Source organism: Halichoerus grypus, chromosome X (genome assembly GCF_964656455.1).
Source record: "Halichoerus grypus chromosome X, mHalGry1.hap1.1, whole genome shotgun sequence".
Classification (NCBI taxonomy): Eukaryota; Metazoa; Chordata; class Mammalia; order Carnivora; family Phocidae; genus Halichoerus; species Halichoerus grypus.
Window position 1 is genome coordinate 107,563,393 of NC_135727.1, and position 25,238 is coordinate 107,588,630.

At 35.7% G+C, this 25,238-nt stretch overlaps 1 protein-coding gene and 2 non-coding genes across 4 annotated transcripts in view; 2 read left to right on the forward strand and 1 right to left on the reverse strand.

Annotated features, from left to right (window-relative positions):
• IL1RAPL1 (interleukin 1 receptor accessory protein like 1) overlaps positions 1 to 25,238 on the reverse strand; it is a 1,364,983-nt gene that overhangs the window by 496,854 nt on the left and 842,891 nt on the right. The window lies entirely within an intron of this gene.
• LOC118534530 (small nucleolar RNA U2-19) lies at positions 14,216 to 14,295 on the forward strand. The gene has a single exon (XR_004916729.1). It is a non-coding gene; the product is annotated as a small nucleolar RNA U2-19 (small nucleolar RNA).
• LOC118534529 (small nucleolar RNA U2-30) lies at positions 14,475 to 14,544 on the forward strand. Its single transcript, XR_004916728.1, has one exon. It is a non-coding gene; the product is annotated as a small nucleolar RNA U2-30 (small nucleolar RNA).

Consider the following 25,238-nt stretch of genomic DNA (forward strand, 5'->3'; position numbering starts at 1 on the left):
ATTGTGACCTGAAAAATTCTGAACATGTATTATCCTATAGGATTCTGTGATGACCAACTGAAGGATACCAAATAGTCTGTAAATTTCTAATTCATAAAAAAATTTGAAGGTTTCCAAAAATAAAGGGCAAGTGCAAATGTTTTATCTCACACACACACACACACACACGCACGCGCGCATGTCAAACTGATACAGATGAACTCTATTTTAAGTCACTGTATCTAGCTTAGTTGTGCAAGCTTACAAAGGATTCCCCCCAAAAATCCTCCCAACCAAATACCTACCTATAGTTCCAAACCAAAAGAATAAGAGACTATAGGCTGGACTTAAAAATACATTGTCTTTGAGGTAGTATGAAATATAGTCTGAAGTACTTTCTCGTTAGTTGACTAAAGCTATGTCTTCAAATTCTCCAAAACACAATGTATAAGACTTAATTGTATGTCAAGGGGGGATGTCTCTTATAATTTATAAATCAAATAAAGATTCCCCACCTTTTCATGTGAAGGGTTTTCATTTTCCTGACCCCTGTGTAAAATAGTAAGTAATACAGATTCAGAAAGTAAGTCAGAAGTATTTGGAGCATTGCTTCCAATTCTTCACTCCCACACTGTAATAGAATTATTCATCTGTGACTTTTGCCCTACGATTTTGAGGTGCCTCCTACTGGAGTAGGGGGAGTATATCCCTTTAACGCATTTGCTTTAGTCATTGCTATGACTTCCTCTGGATAATAGACGATAGATGGAAGTGGCACTGTGCCTAATTACTAGCTGAAACTTTGAGAGGTATTCCACATTTCTACCAACTCTCCTGAAGCTTCCACCCTTTGCCATGCAAAGAATATGCTCTAGATAGCTAATGTTCCTTCAGCATGGATTTCAAAATTAATATATAAGGAATAGACTTGAATCTGTCCCAAAACCTGGAATCCAGCATAACTCAGTAGCGCTCAGGCAAGAACAGACAAGATCAGTTAAAATACAGCCAAGCTGTAGACCTCTGACAATGAAATAAATGATTGGTGGGGCAAACTGTGCTTTTGGGTTGTTAGGCAGCATTATCACTGTAGCCTGCCTAATCAAATTCCATGGCAGGGTGCCATTTTCAGCTACTTGCCTTTGCCTTGGAAATTTTAGCAGAATGAAAACAGATGACAGGAATAAGGGTACTAGTACAGCAGGTCTATGAAATCCAACAGACCCTTACTAAGCACCAACTGTAGGGCTAGATTCTTCAAGAACTAGAGATTCAAATCTACTGACTTGGTAGAGCACCATCAATCAATGGTATGCACTCATCATTTATAGAATAATTCACACAAAGCATCAGAAAACCTATTCTTTTTAAGTTCCCATGGACATATACCAAGATTGACCATATCTTGAAACATAAAACAAACCTCAGCAAATTTAAAAGAACTGAAATCATACAAAGTGTGTTCTCTGACCACTGTGGAAACAACCTAAAAACAAGTAACAGAAAGATAAAGGAAAATCTCCTAACATTTGGAAACTACACAATACACTACTAAATAGTCCATAGATCAAATAAGGAGTCTCAATGAATATCAAAAATACACTGAAGCAGAGGGGAGGTAGTGGGGGGATGGGTTAAATAGGTGATGGGGATTTAGGAGTGCAATTTTTTGTGATGAGCAGAGAGTGATGTATGGAAGTGTTGAATCACTATATTGTACACCTGAAATTATTATCACACTGTATGTTAACTAACTGGAATTTAAATTAAAACATAAAAATGCATTGAACTAAGTAAAAATGAAAACACAACTTGTAAAATTTATGGGATGAAGCCAAACCAGTGCTAAGAGGAAATCTGAAAGCACTATGTTAGAAAAGAGGACAAATTTCAAATCAATAATATAAGTTACAGCCTGAAGAATCTAGAAAAATACCAAAAATGAACCCGAAGCAAGCTGAATAAAGAACACAATAAAGACAAAGGCAAATACCAATGAAACTGAAACAGAAAAGCAATTGAGAAAATCAATGTTCTATGGAAAGCTCAATAAAACTGTCAAACCTCTAGCAAGACTGACAATGAAAAAGAAGACAGAAATTATTAATATCAAGAATGAAACAATCAAAATTACTACAAACCCTGAAAACATCAAAAAGATAATAAGAATACTATGAGCAATTCTACATATACTAATCTGGCAACTTAAATGAAATGGACCAATTCTTCAAAAAATAGAAAATGCCACAACTCACCAAATGTGAAATTGATAATTTTAATAGTCCTATAACTATTAAGGAAACTGCATTCGTAATTAAAACTCTTTTAGAAAAGAGGGCACCTGGGGAAAAGAAATCTTCATGTCCAGATGATTTCACTAGAGAATTCTTTCAAACATTTAAAAAAGCATTAGCGCAAACTCTATACAACTTCTTCTCCAAAATAGAAGAGGATGGAATACTTTCCATTCATTTTATAAAGCTAGCACTAATGTGATATCCCTTATCAAATATCCCTTATGAACATATACACAAAAATATCTAACACAATATTAGGAAATAGAATTCAGCAATAAATAAAAATAATTATACCACAATACAATGGAGTTTATCTTCAAGGATGGTACAATATTCAAAACTTAGTCAATGTAACGCACTATATTAACAAACTAATGAAAAAAATCACATGATCATATCACCTGATGCAGAAAAATAATTTAACAAAACTCAACATGCATTCTTGACAAGAACTTTTAGAAAAATAAGAATAGAGAGATAGAGAGGAGTATCTTCACCTTGATAATGAGCATCTATAAAAACCTGCAGCAAAAACAAACAAAAAACAAAACAAAAACAAAAACAAAAAACCTGCAGCAAGCATTACACTCAATGGTGAAAGACTGAACTGACTGAATGATTTCCTTCTAAAATCTGGAACAAGGAAATAATGTCCACTCTCACCACTCTTATTCAATACAGTGCATATAGATGGGAAAGGAAGAAATAAAACTGTCCCTATCTGCAGATAACATGATTGTGCTGTACTAATGGAAACTGGTGCATATTGGAACTGTGTCTTCATTTTGCATTATTTTCATATAAATCAGTCTCAGTAGTAATGATTAATAACTATGTATTGTTAAACTTAACTGAATAAATAACTAAATCTAGACTTGTGAAACTTAAGATGCTATGATTTGGGGCTGGGGAGGCACCCCAGGATTTATAAAAAAGGCCCACAGATAAAATAATGCCTGCTCATATAGTAAAGAATAAAGAAAAAAAAACAATTCTGATATTTGCCGTTACTTAAAAATTTTGCAGTTTCAGATACAAATTTTAATATATTTATATATACCTTAAAATTTCACTGTGAAACGTTCTGCTTGCTGCTAGGAGAAATTTTTGCCCAAATTACACAGTACAAATCACTATCATGAAAGATACCAAGAATTGAGAGCAAGAATCTTTAATAATTATACAACACACATAACACATTTTACTAAAATAGTGAAACACAGAAGCAATTTTAAATACCACAGTATCTTAAAATAGTAATATAATATCTACAATCTCATTTGGGGCTTTTATAGAGTAGTCTATATATTTCCTTTGTTAACTTTCTTTAATTCATGATTTTGCCCTCATTCACTCCAGGAAATTTTAATTTCACTTTCAAGGAGCTTAAGTCTTCATTCACCAGAACTAAACAATTTTACCCATCTTTTACCCTAGAAGATAGCTCTCTGTCTGGACTTAACAAACAGAAGGGGAGGTTCCTGCTCCTGTCCATCACCTTCTCGGTCTTGTCTCCACATAATGAGTAAGTAAAGGGGGGGTATGCAAATTCTTGTAAAGATGTCTGGATTCTTTTACATTTTTTACCTCAGAAGTCCTCACAACTTTTGTCAATTACTAGTTTGCCCATAACTGCTTCCTAGGTACTTGAATGAAAATGCATGCAAGATCATTGTACCTAGTAAAATAAAAGCTTTTTCAAATGTCCCAGTATGAGAATTCCTAAGAAGATACTTGTAAGAGTCTCATTTTTGTTATTAAAGCTAAATCATTTTGAACAACACTTTTGAAAAGAGATTAAAATCTTTATAATAAAACCCAAATCAAAGAAATTGCTTTTATCAATAAGGAAAATCTAAAACCTATATACTGCTAGTGTTATTTTCTTTTCTTTTCTTTTCTTTTTTAAAGATTTTATTTATTTATTTGACAGAGAGAGAGATAGTGAGAGAGGGAACACAAGCAGGGGGAGTTGGAGAGGGAGAAGCAGGCCTCCCGCGGAGCAGGGAGCCCGATGTGGGACTCGATCGCAGGACCCTGGAATCATGACCTGAGCCGAAGGCAGACGCTTAACGACTGAGCCACCCAGGCGCCCCTGCTAGTGTTATTTTCTTTCTCCCACCTTCCCTCTATTGTTTTTTTTTTTTATTATGTTATGTTAGTCACCATACATTACATCATTAGTTTTTGATGTAGTGTTCCATGATTCATTGTTTGCGTATAACACCCAGTGCTCCATGCAGTATGTGCCCTCTTTAATACCCATCACCAGGCTAACCCATCCCCCCACCCCCCTCCCCTCTAGAACCCTCAGTTTGTTTTTCAGAGTCCATAGTCTCTCATGGTTCGTCTCCCCCTCCGATTTCCCCCCCTTCATTCTTCCCCTCCTGCTATCTTCTTCTTCTTCTTCTTCTTTTTTTAACATATAATGTATTATTTGTTTCAGAGGTACAGGTCTGTGATTCAACAGTCTTATACAATTCACAGCGCTCATTAGTTTTATCTTTTTTATTCTCTTGCCTCCAGGGAAGCAAAATGTTTCATGAAGATATATTTATTTTAATGACTATCAGTCTAATAGAGTTAATGAAATTTCTAGAGGAGTTTAACTTACCTTGAAAGGATGGTTTATATACTAGTATTTTGTAAATATATTTTTCAATGAGAAGCTACTTTTTTCCTTCCACTAATGGAATTTCAGGTCAAGGAAGGTTATAAATAAGCATGATTTAGAGTGCCCCCTTTTCTGGGCACTATAGACAGTAGGTAGAAAAGCCAGAATGGCCAGTCCATTAACACAGAAATCTATTAGCACGATTCTTTTAAAGTTACTTTTGCAAATTCAATAAAGACAGATTCTGAAATAATTAGCTGTAAAAAGTTACTTAGAGTAAAGCCTAGTACATACAATCACATCCTCAACTTTAAAACAAAGTTGTTTTTCTTTTGTAAATATAATACAGAACAATCAACTCATTGTAGTATGCCACAAGACACAGAGCATGCATCAAGATGGTCATATAACTTTGATATTAGTGATTCCATTTATAAAACCACACATGCACTTGTAACAAGCAATTTAAAAACAAATGCACAAAATAAGAATGCAATACCACTTTACACTCACCAGGATGGCTAAAATTAAAAAAAAAAAAAAAAGAGAGAGAAAACAAGTTGGTGAAGATGTTGAAAAACTGGAGCCCTCATATACTGTAAGCATACGGTTTGCACTGTTTGAATGTAAAGTGGTACAACTGTTGTGTAGAACGGTTTGGTACTTTCTTAAAAAGTTAGAGTTACCTATGACTCAGCAATTTCACTACTAGGTATATACCTACATGAATTCAAAATACGTTCATGCAAAAACTTATACACAAATGTTCATAGAAGCATTATTCATAATAGCTAAACAGTAGAAACAACCCAAATGTACATCAAATGATGAAGGGATAAACAATACGTATTATGTTGTTGCAATAGAATATTGTTCAGCCATAAAAATAATGGAGTACTGCTACATGCTACAACAAGGATGAACCTTAAAAACATGCTAAGTGAAAGAAGGCAGTCACAAAAGACCACCTCTTGTACGATTCTATTTGAATAGGCAAATCCATACAGGCAGGAAGTAGATTAGTGGTTGACAGAAAATAGGAGTAGGGTGGAATTGGGAGGTATGGGGTTTATTTTTGGAGTAATGGATATGTTCTGGAATTAGACAATGATTACAGTTGCATGACATTGTGAATATAGTAGTCCCCCCTCCCAACCATTTATCTGCTGTTTCACTTTTGGGGGTCTCCATTACCCACGTTCTCAGTTACCCCTGGTCAAGTGCGCTCTGGAAGCAGATGATTTTCCTGACATATTGTCAGAAGGTCGCTAGTAGCCCAATGCTCCATTACAATGCTTATATCAGTCACCTCACTTCAACTCATCATGTAGGCATTTCATCATCTCATATCATCACAAGATGAAGGGTGAGTACAGTATAATAAGATACTTTGAGAGATAATTCACATTCCTTTATTACAGTGTATTGCTATTATAATTGTTCTTTTCTATTATTAGTTACTGTTGTTGGTCTCATACCATGCTTCACTTATAAATTAAACTTCATCAAAGGTATGTATTTATAGGTTTGGTACTATCCACAGTTTTACACATCCCCTGAGGGTATTGGAATATATCCCCCATGGATAAGAGGGGGACTACTGTATACTAAAATCCACTAAATTACACACTTTAAACTGCTTAAAATAGTGAATTTTATGTTATGTGATTCTGAGTAAAAGTCCAAATGCACTCATGGACCCAACATATAAATTAAAATAATAATTAATGAGTACCTTTCAAATCTTCCCCCACCCACCATTTCCTGGCCACCACTAATCAATTTTCTGTCTTGGATATTTCATACAAATGGTATCATACAATAGCTGGTCTTTCGTGACTTGCTTCTTTCACTTAGCATGATGTTTTTGAGGTTTATCCATGGTGTAGCATGCAGTAGTACTCCATTCCCTGTAAGGTTTAATGAAATAACTATCGAATTACATAGATAATTCTCAAAAAAGAGTCATCAAAACCAAAGCACAATTACTGACTTTCATTTTTCTTTCTAGATATGGATTATCATATACAAAATATTAGGGAAACATCAGAATTTACATGAATAGAGGATTAAACTGTATCGGTAACAATTCTCGTGGATAAATTTGGAGAAATGGGCAATAGTTGGCATAAAAAAATATGCCCACATCATCTCGTATTAAAGAGGGCACGTATTGAATGGAGCACTGGATATTATACACAAACAATGAATCATGGAACACTACATCAAAAACTAATGATGTAATGTATGGTGATTAACATAACATAATAAAATAAAATTAAAAAAAAATATGCCCACTATGAAAACAGGTATTGCTTCACATGACCAGCCCCTAAAAATAAGTGAAATGAGCCTAACTGGAACCACAGGAATGTACATATTAATATGATATAGATAAAGAGATAAAGATGAAAAAAATAAAATATATCAGTTCAAAATCTATACAGAAAAAAGTGATTAAGGAGTGAAGGGAATTGAGAAGTCTCTAAGTTTCAGTATAAAAAAAATATATTAGAATGATCAAGTTCTCCTTAAGTATAAAAAAATTATCTTACCTGTGATAATGAAAGATCTGCAATTATTTAAATGTCATTTTTCTAAACACCTCCGCATAAAATTATTATAAAATATATTTTAAGAATCATAACACATATGAATAATAAGCTCATATACATTAATGTATCTACAGTTGTCATAAACTTCATTTATATATAAAAGTAAATAAAGAAGGAAGCAAAATCATTTGTGAAATGGAATGGCACAGAGCCCTACAGAGTTTCCACAATTGCCACTGTAAAAATACATTAAATTATTACACAAGATGATCATATCCTGGGCGATATGTTTAATAAGGAATGAAAAAGAGAAAAAAGAAAAAAAAAAAACTGCTGAACATTACAAGATAAGGGAAATTTCTTTTAAAAATACAAACAGTCAGGGCGCCTGGGTGGCTCAGTTGCTTGAGTGTCAGACTCTTGGTTTCAGCTCAGGTCACAATCTCACAGTCATGAGATGGAGCCCTGCATCAGGCTCCCCGCTCAGTGGGGAGTCTGCTTCTCTCCTCCCTCTCCTTCTGACCCTCTCCTCCCCACCCCTCTCTCTCTCAAATAAATAAATACACCTTTAAAAAATACAAATAGTCAATATTCTCACTAAAAAACTCAACCCAATTAGTTATTAAATAATATAAAATTAAAAGAATATTGGGGGTTCACTTTGTCTTTATAAGTTTTGCCAAGATTAAAAAAAATGGTAATACCTAGTGTTGTAAATAGGTTTTCTCTTGCAAAATATGAAGGACTATAAATTGGCAAAGACTTTTTGGAAGACAGTTTGGAAATCTTATTTAAAAAATTAAATAGACATGACTTTTTATCCAGAAATTATGCTTTGAGAAATTATTTCTAAAGATATCACCTCAGGCACTTCCATGTTTTGTAGATAACAAGGTGAAAAGTGAGTAAACACTACACAAGAAAAGCACAAAAGAACTCCCCATTTGCATTCTGTTGCTTACATCTTCTCCAAGGGTTATTTTAATTTCACAAAATGAATGTATATATTTAAGTTTAAAACTGGCAAATGGAAGATATGAATACACATAAAACCGTGAGCTTAGAAAATTAGAAATTACTTACCTTACCTGATAGACAGTGTATTTTCACATGGTTACATACAGAGAGAAATAAAGTCTGAAATTTTACAAATAGATGTTATAGATAGATGTGTTCCCCCACCCAAATAACAATTTGGGGTAATTTTTTTGGAAGGAGGAGCGGTAGAGCAATAGTTTACCATATAAGCAAGACAATATATTCTGTCTTTAAATCTACTATTTCCTTACGATATATATAATGCAAATTATACATATAATTCTAATCTTGTTTTCTGCATCCAACTAATTTATTACACCCAAATTAAAGGAATATTGTAAATCTAGGATACATTATAAGGATAAGTTATCTTTACATACTTTTATAGTAGTTTGGTTGATTTAGACGTCCTGGTATCATGTGTATGTTTTTGCTGCCTTGTGTTTATATTTTTCTACATAAAGTTATCATATGCAATCTGCCACAAAAAAAATCACATCAAATGTGCAAATGATATGGCATGATATTCATCATAGCATTATTTAAAATACAAAATAGAAAAAGAAAGAAGGTATGTCATAGGAAATTGAATTAATTAAATAAATTATGGTATATACTTGAAAAGGATGATGTCTACTTATATTAATATGGAAATATGTCCACGTTATGTTATTAAAGCACACGAATGGATAAAAGAAAGCATATAAAATATTGTTAGCAAGATACATGGAAGGATATTTGTCTAAATGCAAATAGTAGTCACCTCTGTGGTGTGGGATTTTAGGTGATTTTTATTTTGTGCTTTAATCTATTCATTTTCAGTGGGTACTATCATCCCATGAGTGCAGAAATTAGTTCCTGAGGGGCAAACAAATCTTGGCTATTACAATAGTTTATGGCATTCTAAAAGCCACCATATATAAACAGATATACCACATATCTATGGTTTTAAAATCTCATGGGGGGGTTGGTTAAAATCTGAACCTTTCTAAAAAGGATGGGAAACACTTTGCTTTAAACTATGGCTTCCAGTATTTGAATTTTGTACATGCACAGTTTTGTTTAATCACACACGCATGCACACACACACACACACACACACACACACACACACACACACACCAGAAGTATTTTCACTTTGAGAAACAAAGTATTTTTTTATTTTGAGAAAAAATAGAAGGCTTATTACATTTTTATGAATATTTTCACCATGAATGATAAAAGTAGGCAAAAATGTAGTATGGCTTAAAAAGGTAAGACCTAGTAATTGCAGGTAGATAAGGTATTTCTATGTCTTAGAATATTCATTAAAATCCTTTAAAAATCTATTTACATTGATCCAGATTCCTTTCCCGTAAACTTGAGGTCTAAATGATGTCCTAGAAAAACTGTACCAGACAGAATTAAACAGGCAAGGAAGAATTTATGAAAGGCAATTGCATTAGGGGAGAGAGACAGAACTCAACTCCACCAAAACAAAAGGTGAGAGAGATTTTAAGCACTGGGATGAGCTAGTAGAAAAGTACTGGAGGACATTGGGGGAGGGGAATGGTCAATGTGATTAGGCTATGTGCGTTTGCTAATTGACACACTTATCTATCAAAGTTAGACTCCTACTCCCACAAAGAGACTAGAAAGAGGGCACCTTAGTTTCCTTGATGATTACATATCAAAGAGAAGGCTCTCAAGTCTTTGAGAAAGACACGTCTGAGACGTAAAACTGGCAAGAGCCTGGGAGATGATTTATACCTCAGAGGGGCAGGAAAGAATTGAAAACTTCAAATTTTCTAAAGTTAAAGCTCTAAGAACACGGAGGTGAGGGGCCTATAACGATGAAGAAATCTGTCTAAAGTTAACCAAGCTGAGGGAACATTAAGGCTGTCTTCATCAATAAGCATTCTGAAAAGTGCTTTCATTTATGAGGCCCCTAAGTTACCTTGTGGTTTTCTAAAATTACTTTTTATTGTTATCCTACAGCTAAAATTAATGCAACACCCCAGAGTGACTCCAAAAAGAGCAGTTAAGTTCTTGTTATATATATATAACCTGAGGGGTAAAAAACTCTATAATTTTTAAAAAGTGACAATGGATATTGGTGAATTAAAATTGGAAGTAAAATATTTTAAACCTTAAAAAATAGCATATGCACATTTAAGGGGGCTCCTTCTAATTTCCACGACTGACGACTTGTTGTGGTAGTTAGTATTCAGCATAATATTCCTTATTAGGAAGACTTAACTTTTCCTTTTCTTCTCTTTCCTTATCCACCAAACCCTGTGCTACTCTTTCTTTCTTTCTTTTTTTTTTTTTGAAGAGGGAGAGAGAGTGTGGCGGGGGGTGGGTGCAGAGGGAAAGGGAGTGAGAATTTCAAGCAGGTTCCACACTGAGCAGGGAGCCCGACTTGGGGCTTGATCTCATGACCCTGAGATCATGACCTGAGCTGAAACCAAAAGTCGGATGCTTAACCGACTGAGCCACCCAGGTGCCCCAACTACTCTTTGTAATTAAGATAAAAGTAGCAAAAGTGGTGTAACATTTGTAGAAGAAAGAAAATTGCAGAGAATGTGAGTGTTTAAGAGATTTTCTCCTATTTGATCATCAAATGTGTAATTTATAATTTTATTAATGTTTTAGACATATGCTTACATGATGTGAAACAAAATATCAAAAGACAAGGAATGATATTTTCTTGATTGCAAGCAGATAACTGAATAATTGTGTGCTGGTAATTATGGGCTGGTATGTTCACCACTGAGAACCATGGGGAGTGTGAAGTACCTTTTTTTATGTGCGTCCTGCAGCAAAATTAAGTCTACTGGACAAAATAATCATTAGCATATCTTGAAAAATCTTGGGGTTCTATCTAGTTCTTAGCTCACTATAGATAGCTATTTATTTGCAATATTCTATATGTTTTTTTTTTTATCAACATGGTCTTAAATTGAGAAAAGGAAAATGTGAATATTTTGAAGTTACAGTGGCGAAGCACATTCAGTCAGACTTCACACACTGTAAAATCTGAATACTCAAATGCAAAATTGCTGAAAACAGCATCTCAAGGCTTCAGGACAGTTCATTATGGTAGGTTCTGCTGCCAATGTGATCTTGAAGGCCACAGATAAAGTGCATTGTGGTATATTTTAAGACTGCATCATAACTAAGTGCTCCTGCTGTGTTTGTGGCTTCCAGAAAAGTTATTAACAGCACTCTGTCAGATAATTAGAAACATAGATCATGCAGATATTTCTTTTAATTTGCTAGAGTCCATACCCTAGTATAATTGTTCTATTTTCTTGATATTTGGGGATGGCATTTTTAGTATAAAATTTATATGTCTAACATCTTGTTAGTGAGCAAATCTACACATTTACCAAGAGTTTCCCCTCTGATCTCTTTCAAGCCTTAGCTGTCAAGAAATGAAATTATAGAGTATATACATATACATATACATACACGAGATGCAAATGTGGAAGGTATGAATTAGATATATATACAAATACACATTTTACTTATCATGTAGATACAGACTACACTATATATATATATATACATACATATATATCTATGTGTGTGTGTATATATATATATACACATACAGAGAGACCAAGCGAGCAAGCATTCTGTAAGTCATACCATAAATTTAATATAGAAATCCAGACCAATCACCCTTCCATAAATTGTTCCTTTGGACATTAAATACACTTAAAGCCTAACAAAGATTTGTATGTCCTAGTAGAAAAGTCAATCTGTGGTTTCCTAAAATCACAGGTGTCTGAGGTTTCTGAGTACACATTATCTCCCCCAAACAATGTTTTCCTTGATGGTTTCTGTCTGCTTGGAAACATATCTACCCCTAATGGAGAAGAGCAGTGCCTGCACTCCTTAAAGGCTGTCCACCTGGTAGGAGAATTATCATCTCATCAAATGTTCTCACCACTTTCGTCCTTTGCTACAGTGACTGCTCTCTAACATTTCTTATTTTTCGTATTTGAGACAAGGGCTGGGCATATGGGTGGTAAGGGAACCACAGGGAGTTTGTGGTATTTTCACTATTCCATGTTCGCAATATACCCAACTACAAATATTTGGAACAAAATGACTACATGTATCTCTCCCCAAGCCCTAGGCAAATATGCATTTAAAGATATGGCTTAAAAAACAGTCAAATCTTTACTTAGATGTTAAAAGACAAGTCTTTGTGTAAATAAATGACTGATATAAGGTTCATTTCCATTTCTGAGGAACATACAGACAACAGTTTTGAGCATTACAACACTAAAGTGGAGTCTAGGGATGTGTTTGGGATTCTTTGATAAATAGTCTGATTAGGTCCAAGGAGGTTAGATTTGGAGAAACAAGAAAGTAACTCAACTGATAGCTGAAGAAGAGAAAAGAGGTTCATTTTTCTTCATCTCTCTTCCCTGGCTTCCTTTGCTTTTTATTTTCAGAAGTGCTATCATTGAAAATGCCTCCAGGGTGTAAAAGGAATAGAGGAAAAGGAAGGGATTGGGTAGAAATTCCAGATACCAGTGAACTTTGAGGCAAAGAGACAGAAAGAACAGATGGAAATACCAAGATACAGAAGGAGGGAAGGAAGTTAACAAAGTTCTTCTCAAGTGGTTATTTGTAAGCACTGCTTGTATTTTAAAATGAAAATGTTATATTGTCAAGATTCTATCGCTTTTGAAATTCATTCAGTGGCTGTGAATTCAGGGCCTGCCGTGTGTCAGGCTCTGCGGATCCTGTCCTCAGGTCCACAGAGGCACACAGACTCTACGTCCTTGCTACTCGGCACACGCTTTGGGGACTGCAGCACTGGCATCACCCTGACTCAGAATTTGCATTTTTACAAGATCTCCTTTTAATTCCTATGCACACCGAACATCTGAGAAACACTACTTTAAATATATGACTATAAAAGTGTGTGAAACAGACGTGCCTTGACACTATGAGAACACAAAAAGGGGAGCCACTTATTTTGAGGACTAAAGAAAGACTTCACCTGGAGGTATACATTAGACCTGAAGAATGCACTGAAGTTGATCAAGTGAATGTCTATGGTGAGGGTGGACAGCGATCTGGGCAGAAGGAATACTCCTTGGTGTATGATCAAGAAAATTGAGTTTGGCTGGACGATAAAGTAGAATACAGCAAACAGATGGATGATGGTGGGGGGAGGAGTGTGAGGTAAGCGAGGACTAATGATTGCTGGGTTGACAAAAACCAACTAAGGATTTGGGACTTTATCCTTTGAGTAATGTGGAGTGAGTTACTGATGGTTTTTAAGCATCTGGTTTTCACAATGTGGAGAATAGTTTTGCGGCAGGAGAGGTGGCAGCAGAAAGATGCCCTGATGTTAGTACATAGGACCCAGTTTCTTCAGGCCTGGGCTTGTGTAAATTGTATCTTAACTATTGCTTTGTTTCAGAAATACAGAAGAAATCAGTATAGTCCTTAAAGAGTCTTAGATTATTTTTACTCATTTTCGTGGTCTAGAATGGAAATATTTTCCTTTCAACAAAGCAAAAATCAGTAGTTGTTTGTGTGATCATTTTTCTAGTCTGTTTGGCCTGGAGAGAGGCCACTATTTGCTCTTCTATGCTCAGCTTCAAGGCAGCAAGAGATGAAAGTCATAGCTACATAGAGGACATAGTGGAACTTCTAAATGAATTTAGTTTAGTCTTTCAGATTTAAAATGTTTAATTCTCTGAGATCTGTTTCTTACCAACGTAGATCAATGATGAAAATAGCCAAATCTGAGCTTCAAAACACCTGCCAGGCTACCTGATGCATGATCTTCATCGTTCTGAGAAGTAAAAGTAATTTAAAACAATAAAGGCTTATGTCTGGGATTCTGAATGCATGAGTGTGAGTGTGAGTGTGTATGTGTATGCATGTGTATTTATAAAATTGACAGTGGATAACTGAGGACTTGTTGATGGACAAATGAGATGGGAGGATATGTGTGTGTATGATAGACTAATCAGTTCTGAGCAGTGATAAAAAGGTTTCACTATAGACCTTTATAACTATGAAGATTTCTACACTTGAACTGAACTCAGAATAAAATAAAATATTTAAGATCATTTTCAATACAATTTTCACAATATTTTATGCAATCCCTGCTGCAAACCTTTAAACTCAGCTTGAATCATCTACAAACACATACTTCCCAGAGCATAAAACTGTCACAAACTCCAAGGCCTACTTAAAGCCTGCCCTGAGGGAAGTGAGCACTACTACCAATACTCAGACACACCACAACCTCCAATAAATTTTACTTCGTTCTAGACTTGAATTTCTAGGAAAGGACCTTATTTTTGTACCTTAGTCCTTTCCCTATTAATTCTTTGTTGACCTCTTGGATCTCTGATCCCAGTTCACACCTATCAACATATATTTTAGACAAGAAAACTCAGGCTCCGCTCAGGCTCCATGGAGCCCAACCACCATAGGGAGCAAGTGAGTCAAGGCAGTGATAACATCTCCATGTTCCATACAAATGGGAAATATGAGGAAACGTTTCTTACATTTTAGTAATCCTGATTCTTCATACAAGGGCAATGATATGCAAATTCTTTATTTATTTTGTTATAAAAGAGTATTTTTTAAGAGTAGTTTTAGGTTCACAACAAAACTGAGGGGAAGGTACAGAGATTCCCTATATCTCCCTCCCCACTACATGCACAGACTACCCCCCCCCCACCATCATCAACATCCCCCACAAGAGTTGCATACTTGTTACAGTTGATGAATCTACACTGACACATCACAATCACCCAAAGTCCATAGTGTACCTTAGGGTTCACTTGGTGTTAATACATTCTGAGTTTGGAAAATGTATGACATAGTATCATGCAGAGTATATTCACTGCCCTAAAACTCCTGTGCTCTGTCTATTCATCTCTCATTCCCCCACCCTTAATCCTGGCAACCACTGTTTTTTTCTGTCTTCATAGTTTTGCCTTTTCCAAAATGTCATATAGATGGAATCATACAGTATTTAGCCTTTTCAGACTGGCTTCTTTCACTTACTGATATGCATTTCAGTTTCCTCCATGTCTTTTTGTGGCTTGATAGATCATTTCTTTCTAGAACTGAATAATATTCCATTGTCTGACTGTACCACAGTTTATTTATCCATTCACCTACTGAAGGATGTCTTGGTTGCTTCTGATTTTTGGCAATTATGAATAAGGCTGGTATAATATCTGTGTACAGGTTTTTATGCGGACAAAAGTTTTCAACTCCTCTGGGTAAATACCAGGGAGCACAACTGCTGGGTCATATGGTAAAAGTATGTTTAGTTTTGTAAGAAATCATCAATTGTCTTCCAAAGTGGCTCTACCATTTTGCATTTGATCCTACCAGCAATCAGTGAGAAGTCCAGCGCCTCCACACCCTCGCCAGCACCTGGTGTTAGTGTTCCAGATTTTGGCCATTCTGATAAATATGTAGTGGTATCTCACTATCCTTTTTAATTTGCATTTCTCTGATGACTTTTATGTGGTACATCTTTTCATATGCTTATTTGCCATCTGTACATCTTCTCTGGTGAGATGTCTATTAAAATCTTGGGCCCATTTTTAATCAGGTTGTTTGTTTTCTTATTGTTTAGTTTTAGGAGTTCTTTGTATATTTCAGATAACATTTCTTTGTTAGATACATCTTTTGCAAATATTTTCCCCGAATTTATGACTTGTCCTCTTATTCTTTTGACATTACTCTTCTCAGAGGAGAATTTTTAGTTTTAATGATGTCTAGCTTATCAATTCTTTGTTTTCATGGATCATACCTTTGGTGTTTTAGCTGAAAAGTCATCACCAAATCCAAGGTCATCTAGGTTTTCTCCAATGTTATTCTCTAGGAGTTTTACAGTTTTGCATTTTACATATATGCTTGTGATACATTTTGAGTTAATTTTTGTGAAGGATTTAAGTTTTATGTGTAGATTCATCTTTGCCTGTGGATGTCTAGTTGTTCCAACACCATCTGTTGGAAGGACTAACTTTATTCCATTGTATAGGCTTTTGTTCCTTTGTCAAAGATCAGTTGACTCTATTTATCTGGGTCTATTTCTGGGATCTCTATTCTGTTCCATTCATCTATTTGTTCTTTCACCAGTGTCTTGATTACTGTAGTTTATAGTAAATACTGAAGTCCTATAGTATCAGTCCTTTAGTTTTGTTCTTCCTCTTCAATATTATGTTGGCTCTTTTAATCCTGTTTTTTTTTTTTTTTAAGTTTCCCAAAACCCAGTTGTCAAAGATGCCATCCTGTCCTCTTATATCAAATACAAATTTTATTTTAGGAACTCAGATAAGTTTAAAGATAGACACAAAAGAGTTTTCCCAATTGATGTTTTCCAAAATTACATGTGAATTCAATTTTGAGTACACTAATGTTTCTAGTTCTCTGTAGTTTTACTTAGATTAAACTGCTAGAAGAGTATGGCAGGACAAAGAATATATACACATATGTAATCAATCCTACTGCTGGAGCACACAAAGTCATACTGAGATACTGAGTTTGGCTATTTGTTTTGAGTTTTTAAGAAAGAGAGCATGGTTTCATTGTCATCTCAATCGTTATCTTTAATAACCACAGCTAACATAAAAAATAGTGGCTATGTAGGTCTTTTAAATACCTTACACATATTAATTGATTTAATCTTCACAATGATCCTATGATGAAGATATGATTGCCCTCACTTTTCAGATTAAGAAACAAAGTCAAAGCATAGTTAAATAATTTCCCCAAGGTCACATAGCTATTAGGTAGCAGAGCTGTTATTGATCAGCCTTGAAAATGTGAGTGACTAATTCAGAGTGGAAAGGTTTAGGAGATTTTTAAAATCAAGGAGGTTTGGGTCCAAAACTGGACTTTAAGGATTAAAGTACAAACTCTTGGGCATAGTGATTAAATTCTGTTAACTTCAATTTGTTCATCCATAAAGTAGAAACCATATCCCCCACTAATAGGTTCCTGGGAAGAGGAAAAGAGGTAAGGATGTGAATATGCTTACCATTGGTCCAGAGGCACAGAATGGACTCAAGAGAGTTTAACTGCTTTACATTTCCAATAAAATCTCTGTTGGTTGTAGCAATCAGCATTGCTACATAAACTATGCTCTCTAGATGAACTTAGTTCAATTCTTTACATGTCAAATAGGTAACAATATTTTCAGTAAAATTTTCAACCATGTATTATGTACACTCTGGTTCATTAGACTGAATGTACTGAATCACAAGATAATCATCAGGAAAAACAATGGTGGTTGTGAATAGTAGAAATAAATATAAATGTAGCTGGTTAAGGGAAGGAGAGGTGAATGCCTGTTGGATTCAGTAATTGTCCTTAACTCTAGAAGGCTAAATCATACTAGTGGGGATGGCTGACTGTAACTCAGGGATGCTCTTAAGGACTAAAGTGGCAGGCATTTTCCACCTACCGCTCATATATTAAGGGCTGCCATAATCTCATTCATGGCGGAACGAAGCCTGGAAATCTGGGCCTATAAAGATGACAATATTAAGTTGACCCATTCCCACACAAAGCAGTGGGCCCCGCTTCTGACCTGACTGGTTGAGTTTTTTGGTTTTTATTCTCTGCATCCAGAACCTTCCCTGTTAACTGTCATTTTCTTTTGTCCAGTTCCCCTGGGTGCTGCTATTGCCAGTGCACCACAGCCAAACTCAGATTTTCTAGTTTTCTGTGTTCTTCTTTCTTCTGTGTCCCACAACTTCTCTCATATGTATTCATTGAGTTGATTGTTTTTGGAAAGTGGAAAATCACTGTATGTCCCCTCTCCCTTGTTCCAGCAGTTTTAAGCCCCCTATCTCCCTGGGTTAAAGGAACAGTTTGAAGGAATGAAAAGAGGTTGGGCCAGTTACTGGGAGACATGGGCTTTATGACTTACAGCCCCAGTTGTACGTCTTACTACCAGTGTGACAAAGTTACTTACCCTCTGAGGAGTTCAAATTCCTTGTATATAAAATGGGAGAATAATTGTACCTGTGTCACTGGATGGTTGTAAGGATTATTTAAACGAGTTGACTGATGTAAGGTGCTTAGAACAGGGCCTGGCACTCAGAAAGCTACTATTATTATTAGTGCAATTCTTTTTCAAAATCTTCACATCCTGACTAAATGAAACTCTTCTCATGCACATCTCATTCATTAGAGAGTCCTCACTGGTTTTTTATTCCCATACCCCTTACAATGTTGAACTTTACCCAAGCTCTGTGATCCTAGAAAACAGCAAAATTTAGGAAACTCCCCCCCTCCTTTATTGTTCCAGGCAACAGCTTACTGTAAAAAATCCACCCTTCCCCTTATAATTTGGATAAAACTCATGGATGTTGCTTTGTTTACCTATGACAAGGCCAGACACAGACCCTCCAAATTCCTGTTTTTGCTTCATAAATGATTAGCTGAACTGCTGTCCCCACTGATCAGCCAGAACAAAATGCTTATTAGCCATAATTTCGGTAAGATTCTCTTCTTCCTTCAGGCCCCCAACTTTGACCTACCCTCATCCTGAGCCAGCATATAGCCATTCCTTAATAGGCTTTCCACAGAAGAGGCTGGCCTCAGGGTAGAACTTTCTCTGATGTGCTGTCCCATCATGCCACTCCTGTTCACCATTTCCCCACACCCTGTCCTTGCTAGCTTTGTTTTCTTCTCCCTATAAAAGAAAAACTCTTTTGCCTAAATCCTGAGATGTTTGCAGATCTTATACTCAGAATGGTCTCCCTATTGCAATAGTCCTCCTCCTATAGCAATAGTCCCCCTCTTTGCAATAATCCATCTAAATAAAGTCCTTAAAAGTTTAGTTTAAAAAAATTTTTTTGACACCTCCATGTCTAAATTCCTGCTCTCCTTGAAGGAGGACTTCAAATTCCATGTGTGCAGGAAACTTTCCATGACCATCCCAGAATTCCCACCGCCATTTATGACCCATCTCTTTTATACTGAACTTTTTATTTTACATTCTATTATGTGCATAATTTATCTCTTCTGCTTGATGATAACTGCCCCAGGAGATCTCTGCCTAACTCATTCTTTGATTTATCACAGTGCTTAGCATATTACACAAATAAGAACTTGGTTTTTATAAAGTGAATGAAGAATGGACTTGGTACATCTACAGAATCTATCAAATGGCAGTAGATGGTAAAATGCAGCAACAAACAGGGGACTCTAAGCTATTATGTCATCTATGATACAGTTAAAATCAGGCAAAATACACAAAGTGTAAGGAATGATGCACACAGTAGGCATTTAATAAGTGCTAGTTTTCGTCATCATCATCATCATTAGAATCCTCTTTTCATCCGCATTAAAGAGATGTTCTCTGAATAGACAGCACCCAACTTACATAATTATTATGGATGAAATTGACCAGGGAATGTTAATTGCTTTTTTTCTTCCTTATATAATATATATATAATATTTTTTGAAATACAATTTTACTATGGTTTGTATCACACTAATGAAAACTGACTGTGCCAGTTGTGGTGTCAAACAGCCCCTCGATACAAGGATAGACGTGTAGCTAACTTATTGCTGCTTTTTCATTTTGTTGTTCCTTTATATGCCAGAGGGAGGAAACAAGATTTTCTTGAGAGTCTATTGCATGCTATGTCCTGTACTAGAGGTCCCTAAATATAATTCAACTCTCAATACAATTTTACGTGGACCAAAGAAAGTCACTCCAAGAAGTTAACTTGCCCCTGGTATCATTTTAGGGGGAAAAAATCCTGGTTTAGATTAGTACCTGCACATTTAATAAGTGTTTCTTGAAAGAATGGATAATGGTTTATTGGCTTTTGGAGATTTCTGCTCTTTCAAGAAGGGCTGGCTGCCCTCCCCCACACTATGAAGAGATATGCCATTCAGAAAACTTGCTAAAATCAGAAGTGTTTTTTTTTTTAAATTTTATTTATTTATTCATGAGACAGAGAGAGAGAGAGAGAGAGAGAGAGAGAGAGAGAGAGAGAGGCAGAGGGAGAAGCAGGCTCCCCGCTGAGCAGGGAGCCCGATGCGGGACTTGATCCCAGGACTCTGGGATCATGACCTGAGCCGAAGGCAGATGCTTAGCCGTCTGAGCCACCCAGGCGCCCAGAAGAGTGTTTTAAGTTTTAATATTTTATTGCATTAGAAAGTTTTTTTTAAAGATTTTTTTTTGAGGAAGGGGCACAAATTTTTATTAGACAAGATAACAAGACAGTGTTTACATATCTATTAGTTACCATAATTTTTAAAGGGTTGCAAAAAATACTCAGAGAATGAACAGAGTTAGAATTTGACAACCCAAAAGACTGTGCTATAAACAATGCTATAAATGAAAACTTTCTGTTGAAATAATATAAAAGATTTTTATTTATTTTTTGACAGAGAGAGACACATCGAGATAGGGAACACAAGCACCAGGGAGTGGGAGAGGGAGAAGCAGGCTTCCCACTGAGCAGGGAGCCCGATGCGGGGCTCGACCCCAGGACCCTGGGATCATGACCTGAGCCAAAGGGAGACGCTTAACGACTGAGCCACCCAGGCGCCCGGCATTAGAAAGCTTTAACCCTGGAAGGAGCCACAGAGTTCCCTGGGATACAAGTTAGGGTTAGGATATTTGCCTAACCCAGGTTAGAAGAAGGACCATAACTTGAAGTCACCTCACTCAAATCCACACTCTTTCCACTATATGGCAATCCCTCACAAAATTTATAAAATCCTCTCCTTATCATTTTCTGGACATTTGAGTTGTTTCAAGTACTGTACACTTAACAGATAATACTGCAAAGAGCTTAATAACAATTGCTTCCCTCCATCCCTCCCTTTATCTCTCTCTCTCCCTCTCTCTAAAATTAATGCTTAGGAAACACTCTCTCCTCAAGGACATCAGGGATATTTTTCCTTTTCATGTTGTCTCCCCCCTTTCTGCCTCCATTGTCATATTTATTTATTTATTTTTCTATAATTCTCTTCTTTTTTGGGTGTGCGTGTGTGTCTTCTGTTAGTGTTAGTTTTCCAAGCTGTCTTGGTATTCTATTTATTTTTTCACATTGTAGTACTTTGTGAATATTCCAATTTTAAAATACTCTGCTATGTGTTTTATAAATGAATTGCCACACCCCGATGTTTATAAGAGCATTATCAACAATAACTAAATTATAGAAAGATCCAAATGTCCATAGACTCATGAATGGATCAAGAAGTTATGGTATATAATATACAATGGATTATTACTTAGCCATGAAAAAGAATGAAATCTTGCCATTTGCAATGACATGGATGGAGCTAGAGAGTATTATGCTAAGTGAAGTCAATCAGAGAAAGACAAATACTATATGATTTCAATCATATGTGGAATTTAAGAAACAAAATATGAACATGGGGGGGAAAAAGAGAGAGGCAAACCATAAAACAGAGTCTTAACTATAGAGAACAAACCGAAGGTTGCTAGAGGGGAGGCAGGTGGATGGGCTAAATGGGTGATGGGTAGTAAGGAGGGCACTTGTTATGATGAACACTGGGTGTTGTATGAAAGTGATTAATCAGTAATTCTACTCCTGAAACTAATATTACACTATATGTTAACTAACTGGAATTTAAATAGAAATTTGAAATTTAAAAAAGCAGAAAAAAATATAAACAAATCACCAGACTATACAAGCTTTTAAAAACACTTGACCTTATATAAGGAAAATTATGTTGTGATGACTTGAAAATAATATAATTTGAATTACTGTGAAGAAATAACAGCTATTATAAGTCATTAGGATTATTACACATTAATTTGAGAATAATGAATATACTAAGAATTTTAAACAAAATAGTTACATTTTGAATTATTTTATGCATAAGCTGAAAGTCCTAAAATAATTACTTATATAACAGGTTTATGATTAAGACTAAAAGAACATTTAGCTGAGTTATTTACAATAGAATACATTCCTATAATACATACCCAATTTAGCTTTTGTTTATTCAACATTTCAAAAAGGGCTTATTAATCATCTTCTACTATGTGCTAAACAATGCAGAATTACTGATAAAACCAAAATAAACAAGATGAAGTTTTACTTCACGTAAGTTAGAAGCCACTGAAAAAGAGTGTCAATAAATCCCAATAGCCAAATTAGCACAGAAGCAATGTGACCTCTAGGGAAGAAGGGACTGTCCTGATCTAGGAGGAAAGCACTGAAGGCTGACAGGTGGAGATGGGTTTTTGAGCCACACCTTGAAAGACAGGTAGACTCTGAACAGGCAGAGATCTGGTGGGTTTGCAAAGCAGATGGAAAATAAAAAGTATAGGAAGAAGCATTCGGACAGGAAAGTGGGAGGTGTATAGCTTAGCAGTTTCCCTTTTAGGTCTTTCATGACTTGACAATAAACATCTCTTTTATTCAGATGGCCTTCTATCAGCAAAATGTGCCTAACTGTGTTACTTAGGATAAGGCTAGCTGCTATAAAAATAAACCTCATGATTTCAGTGGTTTAACTTACAGGATGGTTATTTCTCACTCCCAGAAGCATGCAATGAGTGTCCTTCTGGTCAGTAATCAGCTTTCCCCCCATGATGTGATTTAGAGACCAGGGCTCCTTCCCTCCACTGGAGCCTAGGTATTCTCTGCCTCTAAGCAATTACTGGGGGAAGAACGGGAGAAAGAATACTCATTTCCTTACTACTTTGGCTCAGAAGTGACAGTTCCTTCTTCTCCTTGCATTTATTGGTGAGAACTAGTCATGTGGCTCTACCAGAAGCAATAGGGGCTAGGAGATACAAAGTTAACCCTTGGACAACACAGGTTTGAACTGCACATGTCTACTTACACACAGTTTTTACGGTAAAGTACTATAAATATACTTTTTCTTCCTCGTGATTTTAATATTTTTTTCTCAAGCTTACTGTATTGTAATAATATGGTATATAATACATATAACATACAAATATGTGCTAGTTGGCACTTTATGTTACTGGTAAGGCTTTTGGTCAACAGTAGGCTGTTAGTAGTTAAGATTCAGGGGAGTCAAAAGTTACCAGCAAATTTTGGACTGTACAGGAGGTCAACCTACTGAATGGAAGAAGATCTTTGCAAATGATATACCTAATAAGGACTTAATATTCAAAATATATAAAGAACTTACACAACTGAACACCCAAAATACAAATAATCCAGTTAAAAATGGGCAAAGGACCTGATGAGACGTTTTTCCAAAGAAGACATAAAGAAGGCCAATAGATACATGATAAGATGCTCAACATCACCAGTTCAACAGAAATGCAAACCAAAACCACAATGAGATATCACCTCACACCTGTCAGAATAGCTAAAATCAACACACACACACACACACACACACACACACACAAAACTGCAACAAAACAAGTAAGTGTTGGTGAGAATGTGGAAAAAGGGAGACCTCACACACATAAATTGGTGCAGTCACAGTGGAAAACAGTATGGAGGTTAATTATCTTAAAAAATTAAGAAGATAATTCCCATATGATTCAGTAATTTCACTACTGGATATTTACCTAAACAAAACAAAAACACTAATTCAACACTAATTCAAAAAGATATATGTAACCCTATGGTTACTGCAGCCCTATTTACAACAGTCAAGATATGGAAGCAGCCCAAGTGTCCATCCAAAGATGAATGGATAAAAAAGATGTAGTATACATACACAATGAAATAGTACTCATCCATAAACAGAATGAAATCTTGCCTTTGCAACAATGTGGATGGACCTACAGGGTATAATGCTAAATGAAATAAGTTAGAGAAAGACACATACCATATAATTTAACTCATGTGGAAGTTAAGAAACAAAACAAACAAAACAAGAGATGAACAAAAAAACCAAACTCATAAATATAGAGAACAACCGTGTGGTTGCCAGAGGGGGTGGGTGGGTGGGGGATGGATAAACAGATAAAGGGGATTAAGAACACACTTATCGTGATGAACAGTGAGTAATGCATAGAAGTGTTGAATCACTATATTGTACACCTGAAATGAATATAACACTGTAGGTTAATTATATTAAAAAAAAGAAAGCAGTAAAAAGGAAATCCTTGACTCCAGGCTGTTTTTACCAAAGAAATACAATTTAAAAAACCCCACAAACATTACAGGCAAATTTGTGACTACGCAGGAGGCCGGCACCCCTAACGCCTGCAGTGTTCGAGGGGTAACTACATTTCCGGGCTGAGCAGCTGCTGCCCAGCAAGAGCTCTATATTACACTAAGGAAAGAAGAGTCTACTCTGCCACACCCACCCACTAAAGAACTGTGTGGCAAAGTAGAGAAACACATATATGAAAACATATCTGAGATTCCAATTAAGGGTATACTTGACATGTTGATATCGCAGAGCTTCACCTATATTGATAACTATGACTCCAAGAGCTGCAGTGAAGTGGAAACCTTAATCTTAACCTACTAGAGGGGAATTGCTGAAATACTCTGTCATTATCCTCAAGGACTCTGGTTATACACCAGAAAAAAAGTAGCACAAATCAAAAAAAAAAATTCTCAGATTAAATTTGACTTTATCAATGCCCAGAAATTATTTGAATAAGAAAAACGTCACTATAGATGTTTTTAAATTAAACAAATGAACAAAAAACATGTCAATGTTAGGATTCTTATGAATTAGAAATGTAGGGTCCAAGTTGAACTTCTGAGGAAGGAAAATTCTGCCAAACAAATTTGTATTTTGGAATTTAACTGTATTTCACATATA